Here is a 22,574-nt window from a genome sequence, read left to right as displayed (position 1 = left end):
ACGAGTTGTCGTTAGGTGTAAATAAAATGTATATTTTAATGTCATCAGCATAGAAAGTTAATATTATGCTTTCGCATTATTCTATCTAACGGGAACTTGTACAGAGAGAACAATACTGGTCCCAGCACTGATCCCTGAGGTACCCCAAATTTGACTTAAAATATTTCATGCTAATAAATGTCCCTTAAAATAATATATTATAATTTGTGTCTATTTGTTTAGATGAAGCAATGTTTTATGATAAAGTTACTTTTCTTTTGAGCTTCAGACCCATCACCAACAACCCATTTTGGAACAATCTGAATGAAATCACAGCAGTGCCATTTCCCATGTTTTCTGTGCAAAGCTAAATGACATATGATGGGCATATGCTTTATTTATGTTCTGCATTTCACTATTACATACTGTAAGTCTACCACCTAACAATATTCATACAAATGAAGGCATTTTTTAAGTATTATCATATCTATCATTTATAAAATATCAATCTACAACAGAGAAATATACATAATATACATAACCTTTTTTTAATTATTTATAAGTAATATATAATTACTAATCAAGCTTACTACAAATTGTTTCAAATATGTAACATACACATGAGATAAAATAAAAAAACATTTGCCACAAATACTGCAATTTGGCAATTTGCATACATTTTTTGTATAATATTGTCATTTGCTGTGTAATTCTGTGTGTTTCAAAGGCTGCTATAGCTAATAAAGACTGATTGATTGAGTGATTGATTTACTTTTGTTTTGGACAATGTATCCATGACATTGTTGATGGTTTGGAATTATCTGTGTTGCCACAATGCATAGAGGCAGGCAGAGCAAAAGAGTTAGTAAAATAGGTTTGTAATTGCAGACAGTCTGCCACTAGAGGCCACTGCAATACTCCTAATACTTGTAAATAGCCACACTAGAGGTGATTCTGGAAATTATAGGTTAATGTTTGGGTTACATAGGGGTTAATATTCCACATTGGTGCAATAAATCTTTGGTATGGTGTTTAAAAGGAAAGCATATTAGTGGTTCTTGAGGGGCATTTTTTGCATGTATTCTTGGCCTGAAAGTTCTTTTGGACTTATCATGTATTGCCACTGAGGTTTTTCTAAAATTCTTCTAAAACTGACTGACCAGTACAGAAATGTAAATGAAATAAAAAGTTAAATTCCAGCTGTAATCTGGGACAGTTTACTGCTCTCCCTGTCAATGAGAGCTTAGAGGGGGAATGGTTGCAGTTGCTGCTGAAATGCCATTACAGGCTGCTACGTGGCCTCTAATACTTGTAATTACAAAAGGTGAATTAAGAAATTATTGGAAAAGGGGTTAAAATCCCAAATTTTCAAGCATAGTGCTATTAGCTAAGTACATTTTTGAATATTTTTTTTGCTAACAGTCTTGACCTAAAAAGGCAGAAAATAAAGCCTTCTGAACTTTTTGTAGCCACTGAGTTTTTATTGTGTGTGTGTGCTGCCCCTGGGGACACTCCTGGTAGAATCTGTCAGTTTTGTATAACAGAAGAAGTTTTCAACTGCTGCTGTCAGTTCAAAATCTAATTTTATTTAATAGAATGTAGTGTTGCAACGATTACATTAAATATATATGTATTAAATATACAGTGTGTATTTCTAACAGTCCATCCAACTTGTAATTATATAATACCTAAACAAGCTGATGTATCAATGTGTTCAATATTTCAAAATGCTTGTATTTCTGAAAACAATATTACTTGAAGACAAAATTATTTTTTCATGATTTTTGACAAATTGAACTTAAAATGCTGTTCTTTTCCCAACTACATTTGTTTTCACTTTCTGTTTGTTAGTTGACTATAGTTAACTGCAGAAATCAGACCTTCAAAAATTAGACCTCGTTCTTTGAGTATATCCATGTTATAAAAATGAACAAAACAAAACAAATGCATGTTGTTTTCAATAGTTATGTTTTAAAGTAGGCTATGTGTTTCTGTGTCTACAGTTAAACTGAGCTTATATGATTTTCATGTTATAATGTGTTTTAAATTGCTTTTCTCAAATTGGCTGTGTTGTTCAGACCTAAATTAAAATTAACTGTTAAAACATTTCAAAATGATATTTATTCTATACAATAGATTAGGTCTGACATTTATTTTTTTAAATAAATCAGTTGCTTTCTTCCACTTTGTGAACTCTGCCACAATTTGTTTACCTTTTTAACTCAATTATTATCACTTAGTTCATCTCTGGGCCAGCCATGACCTGCAGTGAAAAGCATTTATTCCTTTCCCCCAAAACTAGATCACAGTCCTCTGTGTTTTCATTATATGAGATCCCTGCTGTTTGTCCAAACTATGAAAGAGGAGAACCATCAACCATTTCTTCTTTTAGTCATTGTTTTTCATCTACATTTTTTATAAATGTAGATTTAATTTAGACATAATTAAAGGCAATACTTATTCTTCGGATGATTTTTTTCTAGCTTTTTGGGATATCTTTTCTAATATCTCATTAGTTAAACCATTTGTTTTTCCCAGAGGCTAAGCTGCAGGTTTATTTCAAGCTTTTCCTCCCATCATTTTATTCTTAAAAGAAACACAATGCTTCCACAGAACTATTGATTCATGTTATCATTTTATTTTTTAATCTGCAGTGTGCAACAATTATTCTGTGGAGGAATTTTTAAATCTACAACAGTGTTACGTGAAGAAGGATTGCGTAAAAAGTAAGAAGTAACAAAGCTAATGGTACATAGACAGAAAAAGTGGCACAAACTGCAATGACATAGAATTAAATGTCGTTGTTCTATTGTATTCGCTAATTCAGCTCTGCATCTCAGAAATGTACAACAGTTACGTCGTTGCCAGAAATGGAATGTCTAAATGATAAAAGTAGCAAATTAGAATCAGAGAGAAGGCTTTTTAGTAGGCTTTCAGGAAATGGAGGCAGCTTGTAAAAGATGAGTCTGTGGTGGTGCGTGGTTCTCATTGACCTTTCACTCACCCTCCCACCTAAAAAAGAGCAAAACTTTGTAAATGAATCCATTCCATGTCATGAATCACATGGAAGCACATTAACTGCAGTATGTGTCTAACAATGAGGAAAAAAATTAATAAAAACATTGTCCAGTAACAGCAGGTTGTTAATGCACATTCTGTATCTTATTTCAAAGTAGCATGCTACACATTACTGTTAGGTAAAATCTGGTAAAATCTGCTGAAGTGTCTATTAACGCGCAAGACTATTTTGCTTTCTAGTTGCCAGAAAGTATAAAAGTCATTGCTGTCAGAGCTCCTGAAATGCCACTGGACTCACAATTGTGGCCTTTTGTTCTGCAGCTGTTAATAGAATTTAGGTCAGGTTTTGCAAACCCGCATTGCTGTTTCAGTTAAGTTCTAGCTGTAGCATTTAGTCATAAACCTAATAATATGTGCTATAACTGTGGGAACCACAGAACCACAGGGCAAAAAAGCAAACACACTTATCTGAATGTAATGTACTAAGAAAGCAAAAAATTGAATAAGAATTGAATGTAAAGAATGTAGGCATAAAAAATACTCTTCTAATCAAATGTAAGTAAATGAGGTAGTGATAAGAGACAGTTTTACAAATGTATTTTAGATCTGCTTAGATTGCTGACATTACAATCAGAAATCTACAAAGAAATATTACAAAATGTGAAAGAAGGGAAAATGCTGAAACTTCCTGGTGTTATAGTGTTATGAGCCTTCTGGCAAAATTTAACTGTTGATACAGGGGTAAGTGATAATATTGTGCTTAATTAAACTTTGGGTATTTCATGTGTTCTGTGATTTTCAATGCTTAAGAATAGGCTGCATTTAGAAACAACACACTGTTTTCAACAGCTGTCATAAAAGTTACAATTATTTTACTTTTCCCTCTCCTTGGGATTTCCCATGTCACCCTTTTTGAAGACTATGTGATTCAATTTTTGTTCAAGCTGTCTGAATAATATTAATCCAACTTCAGCTAAACATGTCTGCCATACCTGATGTTTAATTTCTTCTTTACAATCTCTTGTATTGTATGTCCCCTCCTCTTTCTCCCTCAGAACCCAGTGTCTGCTCCACACATGCTGGTTAACACACTGGACATGTCCCGTCTCTAAAAAATTAAGCAGACACAATCCAGTTTCTCACATGGTCAAAAGATGCACGTAGTAATAAGTTTGTCTCACTAGAGGGGATAAAGACTGGTCTTGGCTCCTTTTTGTTTGATAGCTTACTCTTACATGCTATTGCACCTCATTAATTACTTTCCAAGTGCAGTTCATGCATCCTCCTTAAACTACTCAGTGTTTCTCAATGCAAGACATGCTTTTATTTTTATGCAGTATAAGACTTCCAACTGCTTTATCCTCTAGTGGATTAACAAAGCAAAACATTTGTGGTATATTAAAGGTTTAAGGATGTTAATGTTAGGAATTTTAGTGACAAGCCCATTGAAAGAGACAACTGTGCTCATTGAGAACTGTGTTTGAAAATGATCAGTTCAATAGCAGCTTCCATGGGAAATGTACATTTGTATAAGACTCTGGTGGGACAAATGCAAAATTACTGTTATGCAAGTGGTTATGCGACATACGTACCGTAAGTAACATAATTTCATAGATGATGTCAATTAAAATTAAAAAAATATTAAACAAAATAAAACAAATTTCTAAGACATAGGTTGACTGCATGCACTTGACTATATAGTTTAACTCATGATGCTTAAGGAATGCATAAAAGTTTTCTATGTAAGGAAACCACAACTAAAGAAAAGACACTGAAGGTTCAGGGATAGATGAAGATGTTCATGGTTGACGAATTGCCACAGTTGCTGGTTTCTGCATTAGTAGCAGCTGTCTATTCAAGATTCTGTCTAGAGTTAAACAAAGGAAATGGATGAAAATGGACTGAATAATATAAACAGTGGTGCTGTTGGTGGTAGAGCTTTGCACCTACAGACAAAAACAAGGATCTGAGTTTCTCCCCACATCACTCATCAGTATTTTTGATTAGATGTCTTGCTTTACATGCCAGCAAGATTACAGCACAGTAATACATGGCACATGGGGCTTGTTAATAAAATACAAGAAAATGTCAACATGAAGCAAGTCAAAGAATGTCAAAGCCAAATTGTGAGACACATTGTTCAAGCTGTAGCAAACCAAAAAAGCGTAACATTACATCTTCAATGAACTGTCCTTTTCAGAGCACATGCTATAATTTAATCAGGAATCTTTGGTTGGGAAAACCCCACAAATGATAATTGAACTTATAGCAAGTGATATGCAAAGACTGGCCACCAACAGTAAAGATGTTTCTAATGACTGCAGTTCTGACAGATGCCAAGAAATCATCCCACACTACTGGGAAATTGAAGGGGCTTGATTTTACAAGATTTATGAGGTTCACAATAGTGCCCTTAAAGATCAGTCCTGAAAGGTCTCAACATTACAATGAAAATTTAGGGTTACATTAAAATTAAGGGTTTATAGATAATTTAGCATCAGGCAAACAGCAAATTTTTCTTACAGTGTGATAATAAGACTGTAAGTTGTTTTATTTATTCAGCAATTAGCATCTACAGTGCCTTGCGAAAGTATTCGGCCCCCTTGAACTTTTCAACCTTTTGCCACATTTCAGGCTTCAAACATAAAGATATAAATTTTTTATTTTATGTGAAGAATCACCAACAAGTGGGACACAATTGTGAAGTGGAACAAAATCTATTGGATTTTTGAAACTTTTTTAACTAATAAAAAAATGAAAAGTGGGGCGTGCAAAATTATTCGGCCCCCTTGCGTTAATACTTTGTAGAGCCACCTTTTGCTGCGATTACAGCTGCAAGGCGCTTGGGGTATGTCTCTATCAGTTTTGCACATCGAGAGACTGAAATTCTTGCCCATTCTTCCTTGCAAAACAGCTCGAGCTCAGTGAGGTTGGATGGAGAGCGTTTGTGAACAGCAGTTTTCAGCTCTTTCCACAGATTCTCAATTGGATTCAGGTCTGGACTTTGACTTGGCCATTCAAACACCTGGATACGTTTATTTGTGAACCATTCCTTTGTAGATTTTGCTGTATGTTTGGGATCATTGTCTTGTTGGAAGATAAATCTCCGTCCCAGTTTCAGGTCTTTTGCAGACTCCAACAGGTTTTCATCCAGAATGGTCCTGTATTTGGCTGCATCCATCTTCCCCTCAATTTTAACCATCTTCCCTGTCCCTGCTGAAGAAAAGCAGGCCCAAACCATGATGCTGCCACCACCATGTTTGACAGTGGGGATGGTGTGTTGAGGGTGATGAGCTGTGTTGCTTTTACGCCAAACATATCGTTTTGCATTGTGGCCAAAAAGTTCGATTTTGGTTTCATCTGACCAGAGCACCTTCTTCCACATGTTTGGGGTGTCTCCCAGGTGGCTTGTGGCAAACTTTAGACGAGACTTTTTATGGATATCTTTGAGAAATGGCTTTCTTCTTGCCACTCTTCCATAAAGGCCAGATCTGTGCAGTGTAAGACTGATTGTTGTCCTATGGACAGACTCTCCCACCTCAGCTGTAGTTCTCTGCAGTTCATCCAGAGTGATCATGGGCCTCTTGGCTGCATCTCTGATCAGTCTTCTCCTTGTCTGAGCTGAAAGTTTAGAGGGACGGCCAGGTCTTGGTAGATTTGCAGTGGTCTGATACTCCTTCCATTTCAAGATGATCGCTTGCACAGTGCTCCTTGGGATGTTTGAAGCTTGGGAAATCTTTTTGTATCCAAATCCGGCTTTAAACTTCTCCACAACAGTATTACGGACCTGCCTGGTGTGTTCCTTGGTCTTCATGATGCTCTCTGCGCTTTCAACAGAACCTTGAGACTATCACAGAGCAGGTGCATTTATACAGAGACTTGATTACACACAGGTGGATTCTATTTATCACCATCAGTCATTTAGGACAACATTGGATCATTCAGAGATCCTCGCTGAACTTCTGGAGTGAGTTTGCTGCACTGAAAGTAAAGGGGCCGAATAATTTTGCACGCCCCACTTTTCATTTTTTTATTAGTTAAAAAAGTTTCAAAAATCCAATAGATTTCGTTCCACTTCACAATTGTGTCCCACTTGTTGGTGATTCTTCACATAAAATAAAAAAAATTATATCTTTATGTTTGAAGCCTGAAATGTGGCAAAAGGTTGAAAAGTTCAAGGGGGCCGAATACTTTCGCAAGGCACTGTACATCCCTACATAATTACATAAAAAATAAATGCCTTTAGCTAAGGTAAATGTCATAGCATTTTTTCATTTTTAAACCATTGGTATTTCACAAAGATATTAACAAATACCCTTCTCCTTAAAGTTTACTGAAAACTACTCTGAGCTCAATGAAGCTAATTTTATTTCAAGGGCTCTTCAGTTATCAAAAATTATTTCAGAATAGCCCTCTCTAGTGTTTTCATTAAACAAAATCATGAACTGCATGCCACATCAAGGGTTTCGCTTTACCTTCTTGACTGAAAAGTAGGTAAAGACTGTTATCATAATAAGAATGTTTATGTAAAAAAAACAAAATCACATCTCATAAAAGAAGAGTAATGGGTAAACATGAAATTTCTCTCCCGATGTCCTGACACATTACTCTTCAGTGTTAGTCAATTTTCCTTATTGTGGTTGCATTTAAAGTACAAAATGTGTGATAACTTTACTGCACAGCTTCCATTTCTATTTATTCCATTCTGATAATTAATGTTTCCATTTCTAAGTATAATTTTCAGTTTACACACCACTAATAGAAAATGGTCATTTGTCTGACAGCTCAGCTCATGTCTTGTCTATTGCACTGTGAAACTATCTGCTACTACAAGCCCCACACCACCTATAGTAGACAGCTCTCACTGACATTAAAACAAGCTCACAAAGGCCTGACAAGTGACATGGGGACTCTAAGCAAGCCGAGGTTGACTCAGATCTGCCCAATCCCATTAAGGCTTAGCAATTTTCACACCACAACTTAAGAATCCTGGTCAGTGCCACACCAGCAAGAGTAAAGAATTGGTCATGGACTTTCAAAGGAATACTTTAAGTCTCTGTTGAATCCTGTTTCCATCCAGGGTGAGGACATAGAGGTGGTGCAGTCCTACAAGTACTTAGGGCTACACCTGGATGATATAGTTGGAGTGGTCTGTTAACACTGACGCCGTGTACAAAAAAGGTCAGAGCCGACTCTGTTTTCTTAGGAGGCTCAGGTCCTTTGGTGTATGTGAAACACTGCTACACATTTTCTATGACTCAGTTAAGGCAGCGGCCATCTTCTACGCTGTTGTGTGCTAGGGCAGCAGTATCATGACAAGAGATGTAAATAGGCTCAATAAACTCATCAAGAAGGCTGGCTCTGTGTTGGGTCTGAGCCTTAACCCCCTGGAGGTGGTGGCTGAGAGGAGAATGCTGACCAAGCTCACAGCCATCATGAACAACGCCTCTCATCCACTACATGGGACTGCTTTTAGGCAGCGGAGCACTTTTAGCAACAGACTGCTCCAGCTACGGTGTTCAAGGGAATGTTTTCGCAGGTCCTTCCTCCTGGGGGCTGTCAGGGTGTATAACACTCTCTTAGGCTAAGACTGCTAGCCCTTCATCTGCTCGTCTATGGACAGCATGTTGCACTATTGTACTTTTTGGACACTCAATCTTGTATATAACTATGCACATTTTGCACATATTTTATTGTTTTACAGTGACTATGAGCATTTTTTGCACACACCTATGTATTTATTTTATATTTATTTTGTATTTATGTACATATTTTAATTTTTTGTCTATTCTGATGTCTGTTTTTCCTTGTCTTGGGCTGTTTTTGCTTGTCTTGGGCTGGACTGCTGTAACACCTCAATTTTCCTTCGGAATCAATAAAGTCTTATCTATCTATCTAAATTGAATTAGCAATACCTGTACTGATCAGAAAAGAAGAAACACATACAAGAAGATACATATAACATACGACCCCAGTTATTTAATGTTTATGTTGAAAGGGTAGATAAAGATCAGTTTCCTGAACTCTTCCTAAACTCAGGTTACAGTAAATTCTAATATAGTGCTTGATGTCAGGTTACCTCTTCTCAGATAGAAGCAAATGACTCTGGTAATTGGAAAGCCACCATCCTGCACTAAAATTCAAATTTACACTTATTGTGTAGGTCTGATTTAATCCAGTCCTGGGTCTTGAGTTAGGGCCTATTTTTTCAGCCAGTTATACAAAATATATGTACACCAACACATCTCCTGCCACAAGCAAAATACTCTGTGCTCCAAAACTTTAATAAAGCTGAATAGCCATGAGACTCAGATGTTTAAATCAGTTTTTAATAATTTAGCATTAACACAAGAAACTCCAACATTATTAAATTGTGCATAAGCTTTAATTGGACAAACATATTAAAAAGGTCTTTGTTGTGTCAATTAGTTGATTAAGTATCATCTGCTCTCTGTGTTCATGCAACCTGATCTGTTTTTAAATGGATTTGTATGAGAGAGAAAAAGAACTGGGGAATGGAAAAAAATTCAATTAAATGTCACAGTGTTGAGTGACAGGAACTATTTGATAGGGCTTTTAGTTTAATTGCTCGCATTTCATTAAGGGATTCATTTATCTAGAGAATTAATCAGTTTGGAAATATGCTAAACTTGATCAGGTAGGCCAGTAGTCATTAAAACAAATTTAATTACTGTTTAGAAAATAACCTAGAATGACAAACTTTGTGTAAGGAATACATATAAAATAATTATTCAAACTAATTCAGTAGGTTTATGCATTGTATAACTTATACAGTAGTTATAGAGGAAGAGAGAACATGATGTAGATTTACTTTAGGCAAAAATTAACAAATTAAAAAAGGTATTATTACAATCACGGAACTGTGGTAGCTCAGACGACAAGGGCGCCTAGCTCCTGACTGGAAGGTCTTGGGTTCAATCCCAGGTAGGGGCAAGAGATGTAGTTTACTGTAATTCCTTCCAGATGGCTTCCAGGTCCACTCAGCCTGCTTTCTAACTGAGTACCAGGAGTTAATCCTTCCTGGGGTAATAGGCCGGCCAGAGCCAGATGCTGACCACATAACCTACACCTCTAGTATTGGATGGTTGAGACAAATGGTGGCCTTTTCCCCCGTGGGCTTTTATGGCCTGAAAAGGGGACCTACCTACCTATTGTGACAGTGGAGCACACCTCCCAGCGCACTCCCCATTCCGTGGCGCGTGGGAATGCTACCACACCGGAGGCTAATTAGGGCTGGATTTAAGGTCCCCATCCGCCCACAGACGGCGTTCAAGCTGAGAACCGAGTGGGTTCACAAGCCAGCTACTGAACCAAGTGCTCTATTCACTAGAGGACTTATTCTCTTCATTTCTTTGAATATTATCTCATATACCGGAGATTTTTTCCTTTTTTTTGGTGGTCCGGATGGTATACCTTGACTGCCCCCGGTCCGTTCGCGGATTTTGTAGGGTCCCTGCCATCTCGCGTAAAGCTTGCACTCCAGTGAGGCCAATAGCAGCATTATGTGATCCCCAGGGCGAAAAATCCTTTGCAGTCATAATACCGTTTTTGGGAGCACAATAGTTTCATAAGCACACGTCCAGAGTGGCTTTTTAGTCATGTATGCACTGTATAGAGGAAATGTTGTAGTCAGGATCCCATGATTCTGTCCTTTCCTTTTCAAACAAAACTAACAAGACCACTGACTATGGTACCTTAAATGAAAATTGTCTGTTAGAAATACAGTAGAAAATAAGAAGAATATCATATTTACAGTATGTATTCTAAATCTGTGAAAATACAGTTGTAGTTTTTTTAAGTAGGAATTTAGCAAGAAACTGCATTTTATATTGGTCTGTGTACTTTTCAAGCAACAAGGACTATTTCAGGACCGCTCACACTGCGGTACCACTCACCAGTCCACAGCATTGGAGAATTCTGCAAAATTAAGTTTCTAATTTCTTATCTTCTGGCAAGTAGGATTATGATAATAACTGGTAGTGCATACCACAGTGGAGAGGACTAAAAACACAGAAGAGAATGTAACTTAGATTAGTTTATTTCTTCAGCCTGCGAAGGGATGCTAAATTGGTTGCAGTACTTAACAGTGACTCCCTTTTATTTAATAATCTGTATATATATAATATACAAAAATGTTTTAAAGTAGTGGCGATACACTTTAAAACAATGTGTTCATGTGTTACAATTTAACACCTAAATCTGTTCCAGGAATACATATATTGTGTTGTATAATTTTTTTTTACATTTACTATAAATTCCTGTAACAGGAATATATTATGTTTATGTTTAAAATTAAATATAAATTTAAAAATTAAAAGCAGAAAGTTAAACTGTTTCTAAGCACCACTGGCCTATTGTATATCTGAATCAAGGAAGCTAATGGAAGATACTGGAACTCCTCAGGCACTGGTCTGAATTGTGGAGGATTAAATAAAAGTAAAGCACAAATAAAAATGAATGGAGACATATTGTTGAACTCTTTGTTGCCTCTATTAGCAATAAACATTCCAAAAATAGTATTTATAAATATATACAGTTTGATAAAATGTATTAAACAAAACCAGGATAGCGCAGTGACAGGGGAAAACACTGCTGCCTCAGACCTTGCAGCTCCACCAATTATCTAGTTGTCTAGTTGTCTAATCTAGTTGTCTAATTATCTCCAGCAATTATAAGTAGATAAGGACAATTATCTACTATCTGTATAGTTTTTTTCACGTTATTTTTATGATTATGTGGGTTTTCATTGGGTGCTCTTGTTTCTCCCCACCAACCAAACACATGGGGTTTATCCCCATGACAAAGGTGGCTGGTCTCCTCACTTCTTTAGTCACCCATAAGAAAAGTACTTTTGTTGTCTCTATTAGAAGCAAAGCCAATTAGTACCTTTGTGTGAGACAGTACAGTATGCAAGTTAAAATTATTGGACAGCTCTGGAAAAGCCAGGTAAACTGTAGGCTGAAGCTGAATTTCACTTTAATAACGACACTACATACCACTGAGATAGTAGAGATAAATGTCAGAGATAAATATTTTTGCTGGTGGAATTACAACCACAATGACAGAGAAAAGTCAACAGCTTCTTGCATCACAAACACTTTTTTCACAATACCTCAGAAAACAAAATAAAACCTCTTTTACACAGCAGTCCAAAAGACAAACACAATGAGAAATGTGGTTAGCATTTACAAAATATAGCTTCCAGACCAACAACTGCCTTCTCATGCCTCCACACACTGTTGTTACAGTATGATAGGTAGTGACAATTTCAAGAGTTTGGTTGGGCTGAAACTGAGGAAACCAAAAACAAATTAGTCAGCTCATTTTAACTGCAACAATGTGCTGATCATGAAAAAGGCAAAAGTGTTTTTTAATGAGATTTGTATTAACTTTACAAACTGGTTGTCTGATCAACGAAGCCAACATGGTCTGTGCATGTGTCAACTGAAGCATAATGCATGGAAATCCTTGTATTTTCATTTTATATATCTCAAAAATATGTCTGGGGCAAGTTCTGTAAAACTCTTAAACTGAGTGTTTTAATCATAGGGTATAAAGGTCCACACTATTGCGAAGATATAAACTGACACCACAGTGCTATTTTTAATTTACCATTTACTGTCAAATTTAAATAGTACCAGTGTTACAGATCATTCTCATTCTCAAGTACACTATTGTGACAGCAGCTGTTTCCACACAATCTATATATAATTATCAGTGGTTTTCATGAGGTCAGGTTACTTCTAATTGCTATGAAAGTGTTCTTTGTCTTACTGATAAAACAGTGTTGAATAGCAGATTTTAAAGTTAGCATTTGAATTTAGATTTGACATAACCACAAGTTACAAACAGTCTCTCGTGAAGAAATGCAGAGGTTTAAAGGAAAGAAAATAATACAGTATGGTTGGAACTAAGGGAGAGAAGGTTACAGTTGGAAGCTTTCACCCTTCTAAATATTTGCAAAGGCATTTGATTATTATCTGATAAACCCAGCTTTATTTGTACTAGTATGCCACAAGGATCTGAATTAATACAGTATATTTCTAACATTCAGATCTGATAACTATTACTTCAAGCTCACAGGTCTCCTGCAGTTCTTTCAAGCTCAGTTCCATTTTTTTTTCAAAATGATGATGCTGATCAGTCTAACTTGGGCCCAAAACATTTCACTACAGTTCCTATCTAACTTTAAAATGGGCTGACAATAAAAAAGGTAAAAAGAACTGAAGACTGAAGAGAATAATAGGACACTGCTAGCATAGTGCACTTACCCCTGTATATCATTGTTTGCCCTGTGGTGACTGAAATACTTACTTACTGCCAAAACAGGCACCTAACTATTGCTTTCATTTCAGCTGCTGGAGCCAGCAATTGCTACCCTGATTTACGTGAAGCAGTGCTACTACTGATAGCAGCACTGCTTGAGAGACAGGAGTCTTTCAGGGAAAAATTAAAAAAGAACACTGCTGACACTAAATCATAAACCATTATGATGGAAGGTGTGTTTTGAAAAAACATATAAGGTGATTTGAATTCTTCATAGGAATGAGGGGAAAGGAAAATCCCATCCTTAAAAAAGACATTTCATATACACTACTGTATATGTATGTACCTTAAAAGCTTAAGGATGTAATTTTAAATAAATTTTGAGTAGAATTTGTGCTGTAGATAAACTTTATTAAAATATTAACTTATTTAAAATATGCATTATGTATAGATACAACACACTTATGAATGCTTTTTAGTGTTGTTGTTGTTGTTGTTGTTGTTGTTGTTGTTGTTGTTATAGTTTTTATTGACAAGTCACATTATGTTAAAAGGCTTGTCTCATGACAATGTTATGAGGCTATTTGTTTTTCACCTTATTAAAATACATGCATCACACAACTCTCCAGGAACACATGCGCAGTTATTTTCTGCAAGGTATCTGACCAAGAACAGTTCATTGAACTGCATCATTTAATACACAGAAGCACACTGCTTGTTAACCCCTTTAAAGTGGTGAAGGAAAACAGTTGATGCTACATGAGGAGAAGTGTTACATCTTGGTTTTATTACAATTGGAATATCAAAGCATTCACATTTCTTTCTTATGCATTCCTATTTTAAAGTACTCTTTGTAAATGGAAACTAATCTAAATTTCTAATTTAATTGTAGATGGAACAAGCCAGAGTAAGGGTTAGATAGATAGTTTAGTCCTGCAATGGACAGGACTAGTGTTTTGTAATGACTATGCAACTGATCTACTGTAGAGTTTGATTATTATCTAATTATCTAATTTATGTCAATCTATTAATAACTTCTTAATATATTCCTATTATAAAATGTTGATAAATATTTTTTTGCAGACAAAAAACATTGAAATCATTGGTCTCATGATGTGCTACTTGGGGAACTCATGTGCATTTAGGTTCAATGACTCAATGTGTGTGTTCCACACCACAGGTTTTAGTATGAGCAAGCAAACTCCTGTCCCCCTCCCACACAACTCACAAATATACTGCAAACAAAATAGTTGTCTTATCATAGTGTATTCGTTGGCAGAACAATCACCCCGAACCTTTAATATAAAAAGAATGAACTTGTAAATCCCTGCAGTGTTGTAATAAAGTGTTATTTTCTGTTTTGTCTTTGTTATTAATAAAATATAAAATGTATTAGCATTATTGATTTATTGATTAACAGCAGTGAATAGTAAGAGAAAGAACACTGGAAAAAATGCAATGACAAAAAACACAGTATAACAAATGCTATAATCACATATAAATGTGGGGGAAATTAGTTTGTTTCATTTGAATAATAGAATAAAGAAAGTTGGAATGCATTTTATCTCTGGTGTTCAAACCACAGCAAAATGTTCTGAACAACATTATTAGCAAAGCTTGTCTGTACTTGTATATTGGCTAGCATTGATTATACTGTAAGTAATATAGTCCAAAATTATTTTTATTTACTTACCTCTGCTTTCAGACCACTATATCATCCACTTTTTACTGTTATCACAAATAATTGTTTAAGCTAAAAACACAATAAAGTATGAACTGTCAGTAAAGCAGAGCATTAATGATCTTCACTGCATTATTCTGTATTGAGAATGTTATATACAGTATAACAAATAATTTTTTTATTTTTATATTGTTCTTATTTTAAAGATCAATTATTATTAATTAGATATCACAATATTGTGTTATTTTACAAATATTTCTGCTAGAACATAGCTTTTGCATGATTCAATTGATAGTTCTGTATCAAATGCAAAAATTTGACTCATTTGCACGGCAGTGTTTGAACCTCTGCTGTGCCTGCTGATGTTAAGTTTATAAATTGTCCCCTGAAGCATGGGTAGATAATAGAACACATTAACGTGTGCAAGTCACAAAATATAACATCTTTAACTTCATAAATGCAGAGCAGCCTTGAGACAAACACCAACAACAGTAGTTTTAGATCGTTGTTTCTGCAGAAAACAGACCGTCATTATCATACACCATTCTTTCGGCTTGTGTGGGTTGTTTGTGTGTTATTTTACATGCAATGTAAAGTTGGAATATAGCTTGTTATAATTGTTCAACTTTAAAAATGCACAGTAAAAGGGAACATTTTAGATGAATATTTAGAGCCTGAAAAATCAAGACAAACAGTTCTGTAAAAATGTGACCTTCAGTGCTTTCAGCTTTTACATTTTAAGATCTGACAGAATGGACTTTGTCTGGTGTATAATCTATATTACATAAACTACTTTCCATTAAATGGTGTGCCTAAAGGCATATACTGTATATACAATAAAAATAACACCTTACATAGCAGGATTTTTAAATTAAAGTGAAGCAGTGACCTATAGTTTACCTTTAAAATAGCTTCCATTTTATCATTCCAATCAATAAGAAACTCCCTATCTCAAGTGGTTTTCTTTCAATGAGAGATTTGTTTTCAGTTAAAATGGTGTATACCGTATGTAGCTGCAAGACCAATACATCCTTAAAAAAATGGTATCAGGAGATTATGTGTTATTGCATGTATACAGTATGTATTTCTTACTATACATTTCTTAACATACTATTTTCTGTGAATGTAAACCCACTAAGAATGTGGCAAAATCTTGAACTGGATTTAGCAACAGTTTTCTGGGTTTACAAGTGAATGATTTCATAAATACCCTGAACGTTATCTGCACTTACAGTAAAAGCCCAAACTGTAGGCATACAATGTTTTTATAGGAGTACAAACACAAACAGGTGTTTGTGTCACACAGGTGTTTAGTGACACAAGTCACAAGTCACACTAAAAATTTGTTTAATTGCTGGATTTATAGTTCCAGGAAATCAGTTACACATTTTTGTTAATAAGGATAAGGATAAGGTAATATGGTAATTAGTTGCACTTGTAGTGCATTAATTATTTTTGAGCCCAGGTGAGGAGGTTGGAGTCTGACCTTTTTTAAAGAGACTCACACAGAAGCCCTAGAGCCTGGGCAGTTCTTTCTCTTGTTCAGATTTTTTTAACAAAGTTCCTATGCTGGTACAAAGCTTGACTACACTGAGGGTGTAGTCAAGTCAAGGGTGTAGTATTCAAACTCCATAGACTTTGAATAATTTGAAATATGTTTTAAACACTCATGGGAATATTCAGTTTTGAACACGAAGGAAGATAGTGTTATCATTAACTCTTTAACTTATTATTAAGTTAAGTTATTATAAACTATATTAACTTCTTGGAAAACTGATTAAGGAGTATCTGCAATTAACATTGACTCGATCAGGAATAAAGTATTGGATTCTTTGTGGAAAGTAAAGGGAAAGAAAAATACATCTACTCTTTCTAACTTGTTGATGGACTAAACAAGTGGTTATTTTATAGATTAGTTCTAATTGATTGTTATATACTGTAGTGTGGTGCTCCTTGTTAATTTAATAAATGCCTGGCTTTTTTACCAGTTTACCTCTTGAGAATACTGTTTTGAAATCGACTTTATCCTGGATCCTTGCTTGCTGTAAACCTTACCTGGTGGGCAGTAGTCACCAGGGCGGATCATTATAACATAGTGCTGCAACCAACATCCACAATGCTTGACATTAGGAATGGAGTTGACTGGATTGTGTACTGTATGTTGATTTGAAATACTTTTGTTTTCTTTGCAGTTTTTCTGCATTAAATTTCTTTTCATCACTTTAAGTGTTTTTGTTTATTTATTGTTTTATTACAGATATTTAGAAATGTATATACTGTGCTTAATTTGTAATTAATTGGTAAATGTTGAATACTTTTCCAAGCTATGTGCTAGTATCTCTAAATCTTTCAGCATGTTTTAAAGTGAAGCATCTGTATAGTTTTTAATAATGTGTTTTGTTGCATTTTCATAGTGTTTAGAAGCAGCAATATGTATTGCAGAATTATGTTAAAAATATACAATGATGAAAGCTATGCATCTTAGTTTGAATCAGGATATTAGTAAATCTGTGCTGCACATGAGAACAATATTTTAAAACAAGCACTGGAACCACTTCTGAAAAAACACTCTTCTGTTTAGCTAGAGTGCTTGTTGCCAGTTTTCTTGGTCTTTTGTGATTCTTCCGTCATTCAAGTCCAATAGTGACAAATTATGAGATCCATAAGAGGGTTCCACATGAAGCCACCAAGGAGTACAGCTTAGAGATATGAAGGAACATTTCACATCTCATTTAATTTAATTTGACTTTTGTCATATACTGTAGAATCAGTCTCCCTTACTGATTTATAGATTCCTGAATTTTGTCAAACTTTTCAGGCAAAGCAATACATTTTATTTTGTGTTAACTTCATGCTTTTAAAAATGTAAAGCTAAACTTATCAACAGGCATAAAAAGCACTCTTTGAGTATCTGCTGGTTTTATCTTTGCCCTTCACGGTGATGTAATACTGCAATGTACAGTAATATTTAGGGCCTCTGACACTCTTTTTAATTGTTTTACCTCGGATCTGATACAAACAATTTGTATGAAAGTCTGTTGCCTCTTTTCCACATATTATTGTAAAGGTTTATTCCATGCTGAAAAGATAAGAAAAGAAACACAATATTTTGGCTGTGGAGCCTTCTTCAGGTGTTTGGATGCTCTTCCACAACCGAAACGTTGTTTCATTTCTTCTCTTTTCAGCATGGAATAAACTACTTGTTCCTTTGAAGCCTATGCATGCTGATGCAGCTACCTATTTGAATTATTGTAATAGTTTTCATAATGTAATATTATGAAGAAAAAGGCCATATAAAATGCATAGAATTATTAGCACATGTAATATTATTAAAGTAACAGGTGTCTTTAATGTGAGATAGATTGAGATAAAAATGGATGAATATAAATGTATAACTTGGGGCTACTGTAGAAAAATATTGCTATTGAGATGATTCTTTGACTTTGAAAAAAAGGTTTCTGAATACACAATGTTAGTGTAATTTAGAAATCTAAATGAAAGTTCTAGAATCAACATAAAACCATTAATAAAAGAGCAGACCATAGAGATTAACAAAGCACTTACCCCCTACAAATGTCTGCACACATACTGTATGATGCAAGATCATCTTCCTTTGCTCATGAGCTGGAAAGACTTGGTTACCACATTGGACTTTCAGACACTAAGCAGCCCACACAATGTGTTTCTTTTTAACGGCTTAAAGTGTTAACATTGTCGTAACAGGAGATATTACAAATCTTGAGATATCAAGATATTTGAAATATCTTGAAATGAATTTTGAGGAGAGTCTGCAAGTTATTTTAACTTTTTGGGAAAATCCATTGTCTGTAATTTCTAAGCCCTGTATTTTCTCATTTCTTTGCAATTTAGTTAATGGTGCAGTTTTGTAAATGCTTGTATATCAAACAAGAGCAAGTTTCAGAAGCTGATAGTGCTTTATTTGCATCTTTAAATGAAAGGAGTTTTTTCACCATTTTAATATTCAATTTAATCATAATTCTATCCAGAACCTTTACTTAAAAAATTAAGCATTTTACAATTTTGCAAACAAAATCAGTTGTGAAACATTCAAAGTGTCCAAAAAAATCCTTACACAGCTAAAATTTCAACGTCTATTTCAGAAAAGTTATACTTTCAAAAGTATGGCTGTATGACAAACATTCAAATTAAGCACTGGAAAGGGGCCGTTTGTAAAAAATCTAAGTTCAAACTTAGGAACTCATTTTGAGTCATCAATAGCTGATGGAAAAGATTTTTTTTTTAATGGTAAAGCCGCAGAGCAGAAACCATGGCTGCTTATGGTCTAAATTCTAGTTTGGAGTAGAAGAAGAAAGCTAATAGGGTGTAGAGGGAAGAAGTGTACTGGTGTATCGGGTCTGTGCATTTGCACTGCTCTGGAAAATGTAAGGATAAGGATTGTAAGAATTATTATTATTATTATTATTATTATTATTATTATTATTATTATTATTGTTGTTGTTGTTGTTGTTATTGTTGAGTGTACAATAGGAAGATATTGTGGTCTTTGTCTTTTAGGAAATGCAAATTATTTCTTCAATTATCCGTTTTTTTCAATGGGTATCTGACAAATCTAACAATTTCATTGAGTCAGAAGATCAGTGAAAACTTTAGGTTGTTTAGCCAAAACAAATATTTCATTGTTGTTTCCCTGTGAATTATTGTATCTTTTTAGTTCTGTCATCTAAAACTAATTCTAAGAAATAATACTTCTGAATTACATTTTCTTAGAAAATAATTGCTTTGATACTCCCAACTGACAGGACTACATGATGCTTAAATAAATCGTAAAAAAAAAAATCAAGAGTTCTTCTGACCTTTATCAGTCCAATGGAATATATGCCAATGTGTCAGATGCAAAGACCAGGCAGGCTAACACAGTGTTCCTACTGACCCCAGCATCACAATCAATACGTGTTAGTTTACAGCTGATGTCCGTAGCCTGGTGCATTCCAATATGATTCTCTTCCAGACTTTTTCTGGTGACAGGAACTACATAAACCTTCCAAGCTGGTATTATAATTAATCAAAAAGCAGGAGGTGCATCACATTTTATACAAAGACATTTTGGTACTGTTACTGGAAAGAAAAAATTAACTACTACTTACCAAGAAAGTCTGAAAATGTCTTGCGGTACTGTTATAGAAAGGAATCAAACTTATTCATAGACATAAGCTCTAAAACTGGTTTTCAAACAGGAAGTTGCTTTTTTAAACTGTCACTATGATATTAGTTTGTGAAATCATGAGTCACTGACTTTAAGCTTGTGTGTATGGAGCTCATAATGATAAGCCATTGACATTGTGGATTTTTTGTTGTTGTTGTGAAGGCCAAATAAACTGTTTAAATTGTGTAAAATACTTTTACAAAAAAAATGACCATGAAGAGTGTGCCCTTTTTAACTTGAGCCACAGAATTTTACTAAACATTTTAAATGTTGTTTATTTCATTCTTAACAAAATAGGATTAAAACATCAAAAATATTTTTTTTCTGAATGTTTTTTCATTTTCATTTTTTCATTTTTCAAGTTCATTTACATCATTAAAACCAAGAATTCATTCTGTCAGCAAGGTATAAATATGAAACTTTTAGTCCTATGAAATGCTGTTCTTAAAAGTTATTATAATGTGGCCTAGATATAATTCCCTCAAGGTAATGCATTAATTGAAAGAATCCAGATAAACTAATACATCTACAGAGGACTTCCAATTAATTTGTCTTTTACTAAAAATAGCTCAGGTTTGACCAGGTCACTTTTTTAAGCACAATCAAATGTTAACTAAGCAAGGTTATTTAAGTTAACCTGTTTCTGTCAGTTCTCTATAAAACAAAGGGTATATTGTTTAATGACTTGCTGGAGATGTTTCATCTTATAGTGCAGAATACACTGGATGGACTAAGAAAATATTCAGAATAAAATTATGTAGTCCTGCACATCTGTGACTATCAAGGAGAAGTCTAAGAACACTGCTTCTGTTTTGTCTTTGAAAATATTAAAAATTGACCTTCAAATCCTTAAATAAATGAAAGAAAATTTTTGACTTTGACTTGAAAGCATCAGGTAAATTTGTAGGCTAAAGCTCAGAATCACATCTCAGCAGATCAGCTCAAACAAGGTATCTTAAAAATGATTTACTATGGAGTTCAGACAAGTTCTTTTAGGGTCAAGGGAATTGCTGAGGTGCTCCTCATCAATGACAAGCCAGTTTCGACATTCCTGTTAAATCTTAGATTACAAAAAAGAAGAACATTTTGGGAGGTCTTAATTTACCATGTTTCTATTATGTTTCAAATTGTAATCTTCTAATTTGTTTGGCCAATTGTAAAATCAGACACAGTATTCACTTTTCTAACAATCAGTGAATAATTTTAAATAACAATTAGAAGAAAATTATTTTGATTAACTCTAAGTTTCTGTTAGTTAGTTGTGAATTCTGAAAATTAGTTGTGAAACTGCACGGTGTTATGACCAACTCCATCCCCCGGGGCACAGGGTCATACTCTGTAGATGTAATGAACCCAAGAGCTAGGGCTTTAAACTCTATTGGGAGTGGCAGTTTCATTGCACCCTGGAGGCAAGACAGTCTGGCACAAATCTGCAGTCAGGGTCCAGGAGCAAGGGCAGCATGAGGTGTCGGACTCGACAGGTTCGGTCTGGATTCCTGCAGCTCGGCTCCCAAAGAAAGGGATGCACAGGACATTGGGCAACCCACTGGAACCGCCCAGGATGCAGGCTGGAACTAAAACACAAGAAAGGAGTACAAGGGAAGCAGGTCCTGAGCTGTGCTTCATTCCAGGATGCAGAGCAGGGCTGAGGCATCCAGCCCTTAGTCTGGGCAGGATACTCACAGTTGGGATAGTCATCCTCATGGTGTTTCTTTTACTGGGCTGAACAAGGCTCATAGTGGGGTTATCTCCACAGACTAGGCCAGCACTCACTATCAGGGTGGACTAGAGTGACATGTCTAAGACCAGGCTGAGGAAGTAGGTCTGGGTCTGAAGCATTGGCAGCCTGGTGAAACCCTGGACAGCCCAGCCATAGGAAGAGCTCCCAAGGTGAGCCCAAAAGAACAGCATTTCTTTTGGAATGCATAGTACTATGTTGGAGCCCTCTCACATATTCACACAGATGAAAACTCACTAGCAAATCTCAATAACGAAATCTATAACATTTACTCTTAAACTGTCATGCCCTCTGCATCCTACTCTGTCCTGTCCCTAGTTTCCTGTGCTTTGCTCTCCTTCCGCTGTCTCTCTCTCTGGGGCTTTATATTTCGAGGTCACTTATTCTCCTGCGATCAGCATTGATGTTCAGATGTCCTGAGACCCGCCTAACACCAGGTCGCTGCTTCGTCTGTGGCCTAGTGAGGGGGGTTGTGTGGAGAGGGGTGGGAGGAGACATGGGAAGGGGTTGAAATTTGGACTTGCATTCCTGAAGTCTGATGTCAATTTCGCAAAGTGGCATGATGAGGTTCTCCAAGGAAGGAAGGTTGAGTGGCAGGTAAGTGAAGTGATCCTTAAATTCACTGGACAATCTGCAGCTGAACTGATGGATGAGAGCCTCCTGATTCCAGGGGACTTGGGGAGCCA

General features: G+C 35.4%; 1 long non-coding RNA gene across 1 annotated transcript; it reads right to left on the bottom strand.

The window, feature by feature from the left end:
* Window positions 1-2,595: 2,595 nt before the first annotated feature.
* Window positions 2,596-20,169, bottom strand: LOC107079545 (uncharacterized). The gene is made up of 3 exons (XR_001480491.1): window positions 20,092-20,169; window positions 3,990-4,105; window positions 2,596-2,991 (listed from the first exon to the last, which is right to left on the bottom strand). It is a non-coding gene; the product is annotated as an uncharacterized lncRNA (long non-coding RNA).
* Window positions 20,170-22,574: the final 2,405 nt, after the last annotated feature.

The sequence above is a fragment of the Lepisosteus oculatus genome, chromosome 16, assembly GCF_040954835.1.
Source record: "Lepisosteus oculatus isolate fLepOcu1 chromosome 16, fLepOcu1.hap2, whole genome shotgun sequence".
Taxonomy (NCBI): Eukaryota; Metazoa; Chordata; class Actinopteri; order Semionotiformes; family Lepisosteidae; genus Lepisosteus; species Lepisosteus oculatus.
Note: the sequence above shows the minus strand (reverse complement) of the source record. Positions and strands in the feature narration are given on the sequence as shown.